This window comes from Lathamus discolor, chromosome 7 (genome assembly GCF_037157495.1).
Source record: "Lathamus discolor isolate bLatDis1 chromosome 7, bLatDis1.hap1, whole genome shotgun sequence".
Classification (NCBI taxonomy): Eukaryota; Metazoa; Chordata; class Aves; order Psittaciformes; family Psittacidae; genus Lathamus; species Lathamus discolor.
Window position 1 is genome coordinate 20,221,725 of NC_088890.1, and position 14,679 is coordinate 20,236,403.

At 43.4% G+C, this 14,679-nt stretch overlaps 1 protein-coding gene across 1 annotated transcript in view; it reads left to right on the forward strand.

Annotated features, from left to right (window-relative positions):
- The first annotated feature begins 1,774 nt into the window (after positions 1-1,774).
- Positions 1,775-14,679, forward strand: part of SLC6A1 (solute carrier family 6 member 1) — a 61,598-nt gene continuing 48,693 nt past the window's right edge. Inside the window, exon 1 of the mRNA XM_065687006.1 lies at positions 1,775-1,874. The gene's annotated coding sequence lies outside the window, so the exon portion shown is untranslated. The remainder of the gene's footprint in view (positions 1,875-14,679) is intronic.

Below are 14,679 nucleotides of genomic sequence, written 5' to 3' on the forward strand. Positions count from 1 at the left end.
CCGGTTTAAGATGCATCCTCAAGTGAGCTGAACATTCAGTAATACTTTGAGAGCAGGTCTAAACAACTGAATATATCCTGTATTTTAAAAATGTCAAGTCAATCCAAACCAATACTTGGCAGAAACACAAGGACAATAGGACTATGATGAAGACAAGGGCTAATCAAGAGCTAATCAGTAGCAAAATCTATAATCCTGTAATAACAGTAGAGGTGCCAAAGCAGTAGTCATTCATTGCCACTGTATGAATCAGATATCTAGAATATCATTAGCTATTACCTTTTCAAGCCACATGGGCAAAGGAAAATCTTGATTATTGTGGTGTATTACAGGACAATCCAGTTACTGGTCTCAGCATAAATACTCCTTGTAACTAGTGGGCAACAGAGTTAATTTCTGTTAACGTATTTTCTACATGAAAACTCACAAGCAAGTCATTGAAGATTTTGAGCAATCTGGCAATCCCTGCACAATTAGCTGGGTTTCAAAATGTTTCATGAGATGTGTGCTATCTGCATGTCCTGGTAATAAGCTTCAGTGTTTGCATTTCTGTTGTTGTATGATTATCATGTATTAAGCACTAGTTCACACATCATCCTTAAGTTCACATAGAGCAGTGCAGACTTTGAGAGGATGATAGAGAAACATCTGGGGTGGGTTCACAACTAACTGATGGGGTGAATGTTTACCAGAAAACCTCAGCAGACCTTGGGAGGTAAAGAAGGAGGCTGGTCTTCTCCACTCATCAAGTGCATGACGGTGCAGTGCACGTTGCTGGTTTTGTTACCAATTTTGTGTATGATAAGAGATGTTGGTAGAGATGTGAGTGCTCCTTCATCTTCTAAACCACCAAGGTTGTGTGAAACATACAGGTCAAGACATGGGATTGACTCTTCGACTGCAGTGATGGCTACTTTAGTCCTGCCACAAGAGAAACCAGCTTACCTTGGAAAACCCTCAAGAAGGAGTTGCTCTGGTTCAGACCTCTGGCCAGTTGTCACTGCCATTCACTCACTCCATTGCATCCCCTGGGCAGTCGAAGGCACCGCTGTGTTTTCTTCTACCTGTCCGTGTTCCTTGGTGCCTGGATGTGGCTGTACTTGTGAAGCACTGTGTGACGTGCCACCACAGCAGCGAGCTAACCCCGGCTGGGAAGGCGTCCTCTGGAGAGCCGTGGCCAGGGATTTCTGACTGCAAACCCTACACTGAGAAAACGCCAGATCCAAAAGGATCCTGGAAACGGGGCGATCCTGACCGTTTCGTTTCTGACATGTGGACATTTTGAGGGAGTTTGGGAATGTATCTGTGTCCCAGCACCTTCCAAACACAGTTCTAACTCTCCTGCTTGAAGCCATGTCCCGCTTGGAAACACACACTGCCCAGACCCTGCAGAAGCCCCTGGTCTGCCCAGCAGCTCTCGCTCTCGCCGTTCTTAACTTCTTTGTTCCACTTTGGACAGCTTGGGCCCCGCGGGGACCAGCGGCCACCGAACCGCGGCTCAGGGAAGCGGATCTCCGGCACGGGCCCGCCTTTCCCGACCGCCGCACCTCTCCGCAGCAGGGCCCGGGGCTAGAGGCGAGGGGCTAAGGCGGCGAGGCCCGAACCCCCGGCCAGCCGAGGCGAGCCGGGGCCCGGCTGCCGGGGCCGGGCCGTCTCCTCAGGGGCGGGCTGTGGGCGGGGCGCGGCGGGGCGGGGCGCGGCCGCTGCTGCGTGGGGAGGGAGGGCGCGGCGGAGCGGCGGGCGCCGAGCTTTAAATGAACATTACTATCGGCCGGGGCGGGCAGCGCCGGTGCGGCGGGACGGGTCGGTGCGCGGCGGCGGCGTCTCTCCTGCCTCCCGTCCTCTTGCCTCCCGTTCCTCGGCCGCGGCAGCAGGTAGGGTGCGCGCGTTTGAGCGCCAGCTTCGCTGCGTGCCCGCTCCGCGGCACCCTGAGGCGAGGCGAGCCGGTGGCGGGGGGGGGATACCGCGGAGCCCCGCGGGGCGGGTTGCTGCCGGTGAGACCGCGGGGCCACGGCCGCCCTCGGGGGAAGGAGGCTGAGGCGCCGTCTCCTCGGAGGGCGGTGAAGCGCTGTGTGGGGAGAGGAGAGGGGATGTGAGGTGAGGTGAGGCGAGGCGAGGCGGCCCCGCGCGGGTGGGTCGGCCGCGGAGCCGCTGAGGTAAATGGCCCCGGGAATGGCCTGTTGCGGCCGCACTCGCGGGTGGTGCCGGCGCCGGCTCCGCTCCCGACGCGCTGAGGAGTGCTGAGCTTCCCCCCTGCCCGTGAGGCTCGGGTCGGCGGGCGACGGAAGGGAAGGGAGAGCCGCGGCGTGCCGGCGGAGCCCGCCTGCAGCGGCGTCCTGCGGCGCCCGGCATCGCCCTCGGCGGAGTTGTTCCGATTCGTTGGGAATCTCACCCAGCCTCATCCTAATAAAAGTTATTTCCAGAAGATGGAGTGCTTTGTTTCCTTTCGTTTGGTGCTAAATGTGTTGTCGTGCTCTGAGCCGGTAGCAGAGCACGGGTTTGAAAACCTCAAGTGCGAAGCTAGTGCTGTCTGTAGGCGATTGAGAACGGATGTAAAGACTTACTTATGATTTCGGTTCACGTCTTATCTTTGCTTTAGAACTCGTCTAAACTGTGTTTTCAGCAGAGGGGAGTGAACTTTGAAGGAAATCAGGTCAGGCATAGATTGCGGGCATCAAACCCTATTCAGGTCCCAGAAATAGCCTCACAAGTAGCGTGACCAATTCTCTTTTCATGCACAAAGCTCTTTATTTTGTATTTTCGTTGGAATTTCTGACAGATCCTGGAGCATCTCGGCTGGATGTTTTCAGCTTACTGAAATAAACCCGCTTTCTAAGCTCCACTTTTCACACAATTATGTTGGAGCTCCTTAACTGTACGAGGTCTGATGGAGATTGTAGTTCTTAAAATAACAAAGTCTGTTTAGCACAAGCTTTTTCTGTTGGCATTTTTAGGGTTTAATTCTAGGAGAAGGTGAAAAGGAAGATGGGAACGTGGGCATTGGCTGTTACGGGGTAAAAATTATGCCTGAATGTTAATAAAAAGGGCAGAAAATGCTGTATTTGTAATATTCTGCACTCGAAATGGTAGGGTTCTTAAGTTCTGGTATGTCTTACTAATTCTTGAAACAAGAATTGACAAATACTTCTCTTGCAGTAAGTGGGTCAGGTGATAACATCTTCCACTGGATCTCTCACTTATGTATTGGACAGCTTCAGTTGCTAAGTAGCTATGAATTTCTAATCCCAAAGTAAATGATGTCATAATGACATCATCGTGTCCTTTCACTTGATTGATTCTCATAAGAGAACAGTAATGAGATTTGATATACATGTCCCATCTCTTTAATATTCTTCCTCTGCTTCAGGGGATTTCCTGACCTGCCTGGCAAATTCCAGTGAATCACACTGAGCTCTAGTAAAAAGACATTCTTTTTGGAGATGAGGTGGAATATTAAAGGGGCAGTGGCTGATCCTGGCTTCTCCAAAATCTGAGGAATTTAGCAGTTTATGTTTTAAATGTGGAGATCTAGATATGAAGGGCAGTGATTTAACACCTGGAGTTACTAAATTTGCCTGGAGGTGCAAAAGTGACTTGAATTTCAAAGACACTTCAGCACTGTTGAGAATCAAGCCACTTAATATGTGTGAAGCTAAATACTTTAGGTGGGGCAGGGGGAACGGAGAAAACATATGCTGATACCTTCTTTCAGTTGCCAGAATAAATTTTAATCCTAATGTTAGGTGGATGAAATCTTGTCAGGAATTGCCACGTTAATGCTGTGTTAAGCATTGACAGCTCTGTATTTCATTACTTACTTTTTTTTCCTAATAGGTGTAATTTAACCAGTGGTAAGTTTGAAGCATTTTAATATCGACGCTTGCATCATAGGGAACTCTAATTTTTTTAGAGTTTATAGAATGTATAAGAAAACAACATTTTTTTGTTTCTTCTGAGGTAGAAGGCACAAGTGATGTCATTTGGTGATGGTCAGCATGGGTTGCTAGATTTTACAGTTTATTTTGTATTATATGTGTTCATGTGAGCATGGGTGAACAAAAATTTTAGGCAGTTGTTTTCATGATAAATAGTTGTTCTGTGATCATGAATCACTTCATACCCAGTGAGTTGAAATATTCTAGGATAGGGCTGTGTGTGTGTGTTTTAGGTGCCTAAATCTTACTGTTTCATATGCATGTGAAAAAGGGACAAATGAAGCAATTGTCATGTTTGCTTTATTGAACACATGGTTTTGTTTGGTAAAGTTGAAAGCCAAGTCTAGTAGCCTTCAGAGGCTGCATATACCAGTCTCACTGGAGCCATGAGTATCATGGGCTGCTAAAAAGCATTTCAAAAGTACAGGATTTGTTGGGGTGGAGGAGTTGGTGGGTAATGTGTTTACTGAAGATACTGACTGCTGATGTGATGCTTCTATTACTGATAAAGTACTGCAGCATTGATGGCACTATTAGGTGTAACAGAATAGTAATTGAACAGGGAACAAGTAGGAAGGTGGTGCGGGAAGATGTTTTTAACTGTGTGTTTGAACCTATTCATGATGTAAGTGCAATAAGTGCAATTCAAGCCACAGATGCAAAAAGGGAAATTGTAAATAATCTGCAAGAATTCTGCACTCGTGCTATATGCAGTGACAAATTTCCACAAGCTTTAGATGCTTTCTGGGATGACTCAACTACGAACGAGTGATTTGGAAAAAAAATATTGTCTCTGAAGAGAATCCTTGGTGACAATTTCTTTTCAAGTTATCTTAGGATTTGCTGCTTACCATGATTCTTTCTAACTCATGCTTGCTTTGACTGTTGGAAACGAAAAATTAATTTGGACTTGGGGATATATCTGTGCTTTTCAACTGCGTGTTAGACGGTCATCTGTGATATTTGCATGGTTGTGCTTTTAATATGGTGACACATTTGGTTACATAAATTGCAGAAAGCAGTGCACCTCAGAGCCTGTCTGAATGCTTGTGATAGAAGGTTGATGCTGCAGTCCTGACCTCTTTGAACAGGCGACTTGGCCAAGTGGAGAAAGGCAGCAAATGCTTTCACAGTCATGACAGATCTTGCTTAAAAAGCAATGTCAGTTGTTGCAGTAGCTCAGTGAAGCAACAGAAAAGGGAATGAAGTCTTTGTACAAATAGCAATAAGAAATGTAGCCTTGAGATTTTTGTTACTCACCTCAAGACTAAGCTGCATTCAGATGGTGGGCGAATTATCTGATATCTGGCTTAAAACCCCCACAATTGACTGGCTTCATTGCTTTTAGTGACAGATACTTTGTGCCCCCATTTCCAGAACCATGTCCTTTGACTGTAGGAGGGTAGCCAGTGCTTCAGCCCCAGCTTCTGCTTTTATCACAAGCTTCGTGTGAGACTAGAATGGCATACCAAGTGGATTATAAGAGCTTCTTTTTATTTTTTTTCTTTTTTTTTTTTTCTTTTTTCTTTTTTTTTTTTCCTTTTATAAGGGCAACACCAACAGCTGGATATCTGCAATGTGTTCCATTCAGTCAGATTGGACGGTAACCTGATAGATAGATTGATCTACATCTGGATCTTCTTTGCTATTTGCAGAATGCAGACAGGGTTTGGTCCTTCAGGTACTAGGAATTAACATCATTAAAAAATATCATTTGTATATGTACTCTCCTTTCCATCACACAGGCATTTGAAGAAGGGAAGTCACACAGTGTGGCGTGAACAACAAACTGCTACTCTCCAAAAAAACCTTTATTGGTTTTCTAATTTTTGCATGAATGTGTTTTGCAACAATTTTAGTTGTTCAAGATCTGGCCAACATGCAAGCTTGTGCACGCAGGAGATGCTGACCATGTCCACAATAGAGTTGATGTAATCTGCAAACCAAGGACTAAATGCTACTGCCACTCACATGAGCGTTGCTGGAACAATGTCAGCTTGAGAGGTCCTGCCTTGGCTTTCCCCCAAGGAAACAGACCCTGGACATTTACATTAACATTCCGATGTTTCCACGTTGCTGCTTTAGTCAGACATAAATGTGCAGAAAATGCCACTCTTGACAATAATTCTGCTTTGTATTGCGTTAATGACAGTTCGATGACAGACAGACTCCATGGGTTACAGGGAAACCACATGTTCTAACAGGCACAAGTCCTTTGACTTCAGCTGTAATTGGTGCAGGGCAGTAAGTGATCACTTTGGTGTCTCACAAGTCTTCTGTTTGTCTGCTCTGTAGGAATTCCGGTGTGCTACTATTGTCTCATTTTGAAATAAAACAACAAATCACCAGCAAAAAAACCAAGAGAAAAAAGAAACCCATTAGAAGAAATATCAAACTCAGATGTGGGCCATCCACACCAGTAGCTAGCACTCTGTTAGGTATTAAAAGGCTTTCTATTTCAGACTTAAATCCAGCATATTTTGGTATTGATTGTTCAAAAATCACTTTTCCCCTCAAAATCATTTCTGAAAGACTTCATCATCCAAAAATAGAAGTTATTTAAGAATAATTGTGTGTGCGGGGGGGGGGGGGTATTATTATTATTTATTTTTAAGCTGGAAAATTTTTTATTTTATTCCAGTTTTGCTCTTTGTTTTAAAAGCTGTGATATGTTGCCAGCAAACTTATTGCCGATTTTAGTCTGAAGCAGTCTTGGAATAATCTTTGTGCAAATTGAACCTTTTCTGTGTAAAATAACAATTATTTCAAAGTTTAATTAGAATGATGTTATAGTGAATAGTACGCAGTGAAAAATCAGTACTTGGGAATACAGCTGGTATCAAATGCTTATTGAACAATGCCTGCACAGCTGAGGTTCTTTCCGTAACCTTACAAAATTGTGTAACAAAACTGAAATCTAGAAAGAAAATAAGAAAAGGTCCTGTCGGTGGTGAATGAATACATAACAACATTTTCGTGTGAAAAATACCTGCTTTCAGTTATGAATCAATGTATTCCTTTAAATACAAACCTAAAATTCTGAAGAAAGTTGTCCCAGTCTGAGCTTGTATTCTGCTTGTGCAAGAAATCCTGTATTTTATTTTTTCCCTTCCTCTGAAGTAAAATATATAAAACTAAGCCCCAGATGCAGACTGTTTTCCCAGGGAAGTTTGCTCAGTGTTTTCATCACTTCAAGCAGTGTGTGTTGGAGGGGAGTGGGACAGCAAAATATACCCTGTGACATTCACTTGCAGGTAATTCCCTCAGCTCTTCACCAGGCTGAGCCCTAGAACTAGTTAATTTGGTGCTCTGTGGTACAGCTCGGGGGAGCAGAGTTGCTTGTTGGTTGTTCTTTTGCTGTTTGGCTGAAATGGAGTGGGGACTCAGTCTGACAACTGACACAGTGCTCGGAGATTTTTCTCCAATCGAGGTGATACTGCTGTTTAACGTACCTCTTAATTTCAGACTGCAACAGCTATTTCCCCACTCTAAGACTTTTCTCTGTGAAGCTGAGATGAAATGAGGCAACTGTTTTAAAAACAAGTGTTACAGGGATAAAACATGGCCTCCAGTTGTGGATACAACAAGGGGGGCACTGTTTAGTATTCTTCTCTTCCTCAGTTGTTTTTAAAGGCTAATGAAAGCCCAAGGAGACACTCAGACAGTCACACGAGCACAAATCCCTATTATTGCTCTGATGATGAGCCTTGATGCTGGAAATTTTGCATGCTGCATCTTTGTTGCCTTCTGTAAATAGCAGGAAGGGATAGATAAAATGACACAGATGCTTTAATTATGATTTGATTACAGAGCAACCCGAGGAGTCTATTCTGAGGAATATGCAATTACAGAAAATTCTGAGGACTATCTAACCTTCCGAAATTAAAATTAACTGGGATTATTTGCACGGGGTTTTAATATTTCTGAAAGAATATCACTCCTCAAGGATCTTGCTGCTTTTGTGTGACAAATCCTCTCTAGCTTAGCAGATGGATTTCAGGGTAACACAATGTCACCTTCCGCAGCTGCATCTACTGGTTTGCTTCACCTAGCAGTCCTGTCTTAGCATCCTTTGCTGGTCATGTAGAGGAGGGTGATACAGGACCTGAATTTGAACTGGACATAAGCAGCTATACCTGGGTCGAAGGACAAAAAAGGAAAGAGCAGTTTAAGCATTCATGGATCATCCTTCCATATCTTTGCAAAACCACAGTTTTTCAGTATCGCAAGCATGAAAATTAGAGGTGCAAACTTGTTATGCAGGTTCCAAAGGGAAGATGTAGATGAAAAATTTAATTCCTCTTCCTCTTGCAAGCTATTTAATAGCAGAAAGCTATATGATTAAGTATGTTAAGCTTCTTTGAGGGCTTAAGTAGTAAAAATGACTTGAATTTAATTCCATTGATTTCACTAGCTGTCAAACACGAGCAGAATTCAAAATCTGTCCCAGAGCTGAATAGCAGCATGTCTTCAGCCTCAGATGTAAAGGCACTTACATCTTACAGGAGCTGTGTTCTCAGATAGTAATCATACTTTATTCACTGTCCTGGAGTGAGTTGACCTGTTTGAACAAGCAGTCAGCCTGGAGACTGATCCCAGGCATGGAGATGATGCAACAGCGGGTTGTAGCAGCAAGTGAGGGCATGGGCAGGTCAGGAGGCTTCCAGGTGGCAAACAGCACCATGGACCCCGGTGATGCAGGAGCTGTGAGCAAGTAGTGCTCTATTTGCCTTTCCTCAATGCGTAGCACATTCATTTACCAGTAGTAGAAGGGGTGAGGGTTTTTTTAATCTTTTCCTTTTTTTTTTTTCTTTTTTTCTGTAGAACCTAACATTTGAATCTGTATCACCTAGGCTTGAAAATCATACTCCGAGTGTAATGTTGGTTACTCTTTCCTGCACCACTGCTCTCCAGCCTGAAAGAACAGGACCTACTGGGACTCTCCTGGGTGCTAGTGTGGGATGCAGTGCTTGCTCTGCAACTGGAGTGTAGTGGAAATGGAATGGGGAAAAGGCTCCTCTTCCAGCGGGCTTCCTGGGCCCTGTGGTTCCAGCTGTTCACAGGGGCTCTGTGAAACTGGCTTTGTTGATCCACATGCCTGGACGCTCTGTGAATGGACAGGGGCTTGTGAGAATGGCAGCAACTGCTTTCCCTCATCTCCCCAACAGATCTGTTCTGAAGACTGATCTTGCTTTTGACCTTGCCTGCTTTCAACAGCAATGGGTACACCTGACCTGATGCTGAATGAGGTGACCTGATGGTGTTCAAGCCACTTAAAGAATCACTGCTCTTTCTGAACAGGTGCTGAGCACAATGAAGCTTAGGTGTAGCTAAAGATCAGCTGGATGCAGCAGCCTGTCAGTCTCCTCTGTCAATCGTAAGGGCATTTTCCAGTGTAGTGCCTTCCTTTTTTATTCTAGCGTTTCTTTTCAAGAGCCTTCAAACCCTCCAACTTCAAAGCATTTCTGTTCCTACTGACCCATGTGTACTGCACAGGGACAAAACCTCTAGCTAGCAGCTTAGGGATGATTTGTCAAGGGTCGCTTTAATAAGTTAGGTTATTTATTTTCTGCCTGAAATTCCCTGCTTGGTGACTAAGAGAAACTTTGTATTAAGCCGTGCAAAGCATAATGAAGTTGCTGTAATGCTTTGATGTGGAAATGCTTAAATGCTAGTGAAAAAAAAGTGGTGATATTGATAGAAAAAGCTTACTTAATGTATCTGGGGACAGTTTATATAAACCAAGTATAGATTATACTATGAAGATTATAGGTTTTGATAATCACCTTTTAAAGTTTAAACACTGGGCATGATAAAAAGGTCACAATCAGATCATCTTCTTGACCAGTTCTGCAGATAGTTACAAACTCAGTCCTTGTAAGAGATCAAGATACATTTGATATCAGCGATGGAGAAATCAATACTGCAATAAATGTACAGTAAGATTTTTGTTTCCTCATAGCTAATACAAAGTCATTCTTCATCAGCAAACTGGCTGAGGTGACTGTTAAATGTGCTGGAGTGCAAAAGCTGCGGTGAATGTGCACTATGTTCGTCTCCCTTAATGAAGGCAGTTATATAAGAGTCACTTCCCCTTAGCTGATTGAATTATATTTCCCATGCCACCTCTTGCTTTCCATGGTGCTTATAGAGGAGCAAAACCCAGTTTGCTGTATTTTCTCCTTTTCTTGTATCTATTCTTGAGGCTTATTAGCACAAAGTAGCTCTGAGCCGTGGCTTGGACACCAGAGATTCTGAAAGCCTCAAATAGCTGTAATAATGGAGTTGGATGAAGGATGCTGGTTGCCATGGGAACAGTGCATGTGCCACACAAGATAATGTAACTGCTGTAGTGCAGAGATCTGTGCTGCATATTGATTGCAAGAGTTCTTGAATTCCTCATAAACTTTGTGCTTTGTGCTGTGTGTTTCACCTCACAACTGAGAGAAGTTTATCAGCTGGGCTAAATCCAGAGGGATTTTGTTAGTATGAGAGGAGTTGACTTTTGCATGGGAGGGGAGAAGAAGGGGTCGGAGCTGCTTGAAAGTATTGTTAGGTTCACAGCCTTTCCCTATTGGGCTGCCGGTGTCCTAACTGTTGTGTTAATGTGAGTTAATGAAGTATTGGAACTGAAGCATGATGTTGAGTGCCCTGAGTTAAGAGTGACAATAGAAGGAAGGCCTTAGGAAACAGAAATTTCATCTTTGTAATGTTTCGTATGGTGGCTTGTCACCTGGATGGCTGCACAGTACCACATTTCCACGGTATACATCTTCATTGCTGTTGTTGGCATGCCACTGAAAAGTTCATTTTTGTACCAGCTTGGTGAGGATGAACCTAATCAGTGGCATAACTGTGCAAAATATTGCAATTAAGGAATATTGCAGTTACTGATAGGCAAGAGGATGGGTGCAGCACTGGCTATTTCACCAGGCTTGGACAAGATGAAACACGCAGGTCTTAATCTGGGGAGGATTCTGTGTGAGCAGGACCACAGGGGTCTGTTTTTTCAGAGGGGTTTGGCTCCTTTTTCCTTTAGATGTATGAAAATCACACCTTTGAGAATGGCAACATCTGCCAGGTTAGCATGGCACTAGTGTGCTGCTACAATTGTCTGCAATCTTGCATAAAAATGAATGGAGCAGGACTGGTTTTGCTATAATTTGCAGCCAGATTTTTCTGTGTCCTGGAATAATAGCAGAGAAATTCTAGTTATTGTCCCAGTAGCCCAGATCCTCACCAGCATAAACCAACAAAGTGGTCTACTTGGAGAAGTACTGCTTCCTTGCAGGTGAGCCCTGGCTTGTGGTTTCGAGAGAGGCTCATACTCTGCTTTAGGATCTCTTCACTATGAGGAGTCTGTGTCAGAACACAACATTCTGGCAACTATTGAAAGTCCCACACCTCAACAGCAAAACAACCCCATGCTGTTGACCCCTAAGACTTACTGCAAGGTCTCTGGCTGGAAAACTTCTGCTAAAGAACATACTGTGGAATTACTGATCTTACAAGCTTTTTGGAGATTGTGTACGTTGTTTCATACCTACCTCATGCTGGCTGAATTTCTGGGTGTTGTCTAAATCTACCTTAAAAGTATCAGAACTTTAGGAACTGTTAGTGAGTTTTTCCATGTCTGCTCTAAGAAAATACTTCTCTTGAGGGAGAGGTGTTATTGGTCAAAACTGCACCAGAGAGGACATAGAAATGGGAGGCTGTTGTGCCCTCCGGCCGTTATTTGCAGGGTTATGTGACTTTGTTCACTGGGGTGGGTTATCTTGGATGTGGTGCTCAGATATCCATTCTGTTTATTCTTGACTACTATTTCCTGTTCCTCGGTTTAGATCCTGCCACCGCATCCCAGCTGACTACTTGGGTTTATTGCCAATTCAAAAACCAGGATCAGCTTCTCTGGAGTTCTGGGTTTGGATTGGTTTGTACAGCCAAGACAAACTGCAACATCATCTGAGGTGCCTGTTTAGAGCCAAGATGCCTGCTTTGTCATGTATAGACAGTTACGTTTTAGACCACCTGAACGTAATAAGGGACTAGTGGCACTGCACTCTGATATGCTTAAAGCCATTAGTATGTCATTTCATTTGTAACCCTTTAACATTTTCTGGGATTGTGCAATAATTCTTGTGGGAAATCCTTAGTCTTTTTTTAAAACAAAATATATGTTGAATTTAGTAAATGAACGAAATTTGTCATTAGGCATTGCCTTGGATACTAGTGAGACTCCCACCTGAGTGAAACCTGATGGCAGTGCTGTCAGTTATCTACCAGTTTGGCTAAGCCCTTCTGGCTGAACCCAGCTTGAGTAGTGCTTCTTGTGCCCTGTGGTCATTTCGCGTATGGCTGTTGTGTCAGTGGGACCTTCTGCCAGGTGTCCAGGGCTCAAGTTAGGCTTGCATGTGCCTGCCTATGTATACGCATAAATACACACAGATCATTTCACTGTGTGTGCTTGTGAATATATATATAATGTGTGTGTATATACTCTTCAGTTCTTATGTTTTCCTACTGTCAGTTATAATCCTGCTGCCTTTTGATGCTGTTCAAGATGATTGCTTGGGTTAGGAAGTGCTTCAGTTAGGACGAAGTAAACAGTCTGGAGCTAAATGTCAATTCTAACTTTGGTTTTGGCCTACGTGGTGCAGCCAGCTCGAAATGACTTGTCACCATCACAAGGTGGTCATCTGGTTCTCGGTGAGCATGTAGCGGTGGCACAGTTGTGGATTGTCACTTGTTTGTCCTTGTCTATCAGGTACTGTAGCAATTTTTAAGAAATACTCAGGTTTTAACTATGAGCACACGTATGAATGTCTCAACGCAGCAGCCTGGCTTGAAGTGCTCAGGAATGTGCTGACTCTGTAGTGTTATGATTTTGGTATTTTCAAGTGTGTTGCATTGCACCCAGGGATTGTCAATGTCAAAATGGTGCTAAATTCAATAAAGGCAGCAACTGAGTTTATAGGATGATGTCTTTTCAACTTAGGCTTTTTCTGAAGAAGGTAGAGTTTGAGGGGCTGAATAACAGACACAGGTGAAAGCCAGGGAAGCTGGTGCTGTCATTCTGTGTCATCCAGGTTACCAAATGTATTGACTTTCACCTTATTCTTTAGGTGAACTTTCCTGGCTGAACCCTACTGAATCTGAAAGCTGCTGCTGATTGCTAAGATCTTGTGTAGCATCTAGTGCACAGCATTCTGTACAGCTACCTTGTTTACTGTACTAAAGCTGTACGAATCAAGTGATTATAGAGTAATGATTAACACCCTGTTGCTGAATAGATTTTAGGAGTGCAGGTCTGATAGGAAATGCTGCTGCTGCCCCCTGCCTTATCCTGCCAAAACCCCCTAAGCCTACAAAAACTCTGACGTGTAAGATGGTTGCAATACCATTCCAATAAGTTGAATGCACTAACATTCCAATAAGTAGCATGTGTAGTTGAGAAGGGAGCAAGAATGAACATTTCTGAAGAAAACAGCGGGAAAGCAAACCAAATGCTTACCTAGGAAAGGTCGGTGACTTGAGTGGATCAAAAGCAGTTTTTGCTAGTTGTGAAGCAGGCCCTGGGTCCCTTAAGGAGCAGAGGAAAGGTTTTGCTGTTTTTTCTGAACACAACCAAATAGAGATTGTCTGTGTTTTATGGTTCAGAACTCCCTTTTCAAGTGCTCGTAGCAGCCTTTTAGCCTTCATGAAGAAGCAGCACTGCCTGACAGTGCATGGATACATGTGGTAGAATTCCATCTTTGTGGCTGGCTGCAGGAGATTGATGGCTCTGCTTCACAGCAACACTCGGAGGACTCCAAGGAAGATTGTTTTCTTACATTTGCATTCAGGTACTCCAAGTATATCAATTTTCACCAAGCATAAGGATGATTTTTATTTTTCACAACAAGAGTTTCCAAGGAGGTGCTAGATTTACAAAAGTGGTTGCCAAGGGTCTCCAAGGGACTTGACAGATTTACAACATACTACTAGTGGAGTCTCAATGGAAATTGGGTTTGATATAAATGATAAAGAATTGGAGGTGCTCAAGGACGATGTTCAAAAGCAATTTAGAGAGGCTATGGACCATTTTGATTTGTTTCAGTGTAATACCTCCTATGAAAGAGAGCTGAACTGTGACTGGCAGAATTTATTATAGCTTTTTACTGGTTTATATTGAAAATTGAGCTTCAGGATTATATTTCACTTCTGTCTTTATGCAAATTGCCAAAAAAATGAGTAGCATATGTAGGTAAAATCTTCAGGGTGGGGGAAGGTTTTAACAAAGAATTTCTTTTACTTTAAAACAGTATGTATATCTTAGCCTAAGCAGTTTAATAATGGACAAATATGGTTTAGAAAATGCCTAGATGGACCTTTGAGAAACTTCACAGATTTCCTGGATAATTCTTTTAAAGTCTATTTAAAACCCCACACACTATTATTTGCAGATCACATCTGTGCCAGTACTGACAGTACAAGAAAGGAAACCCTGTTTAGTTTGTTCTTCTTTATATAAGAACTTGCTGCCTTGTCTTCTGAGTAACACAAAAGCTATTTTATTTGAGGAACACGTGTTTTCTGAGTGAACCCTGTAAGATACTGGATTTTCTTCCACTATATTTTCTTTTTACCACTAATTTTGAAGTTGTGGCAGATTGCAACAGAGCTGCATTGCAAGGACAGAGCTGCTTACATTGGGATTTGCTTCAGGGAGTCAAAGAAAAGAATTTCTGAGAGGTGCCTAAGATAA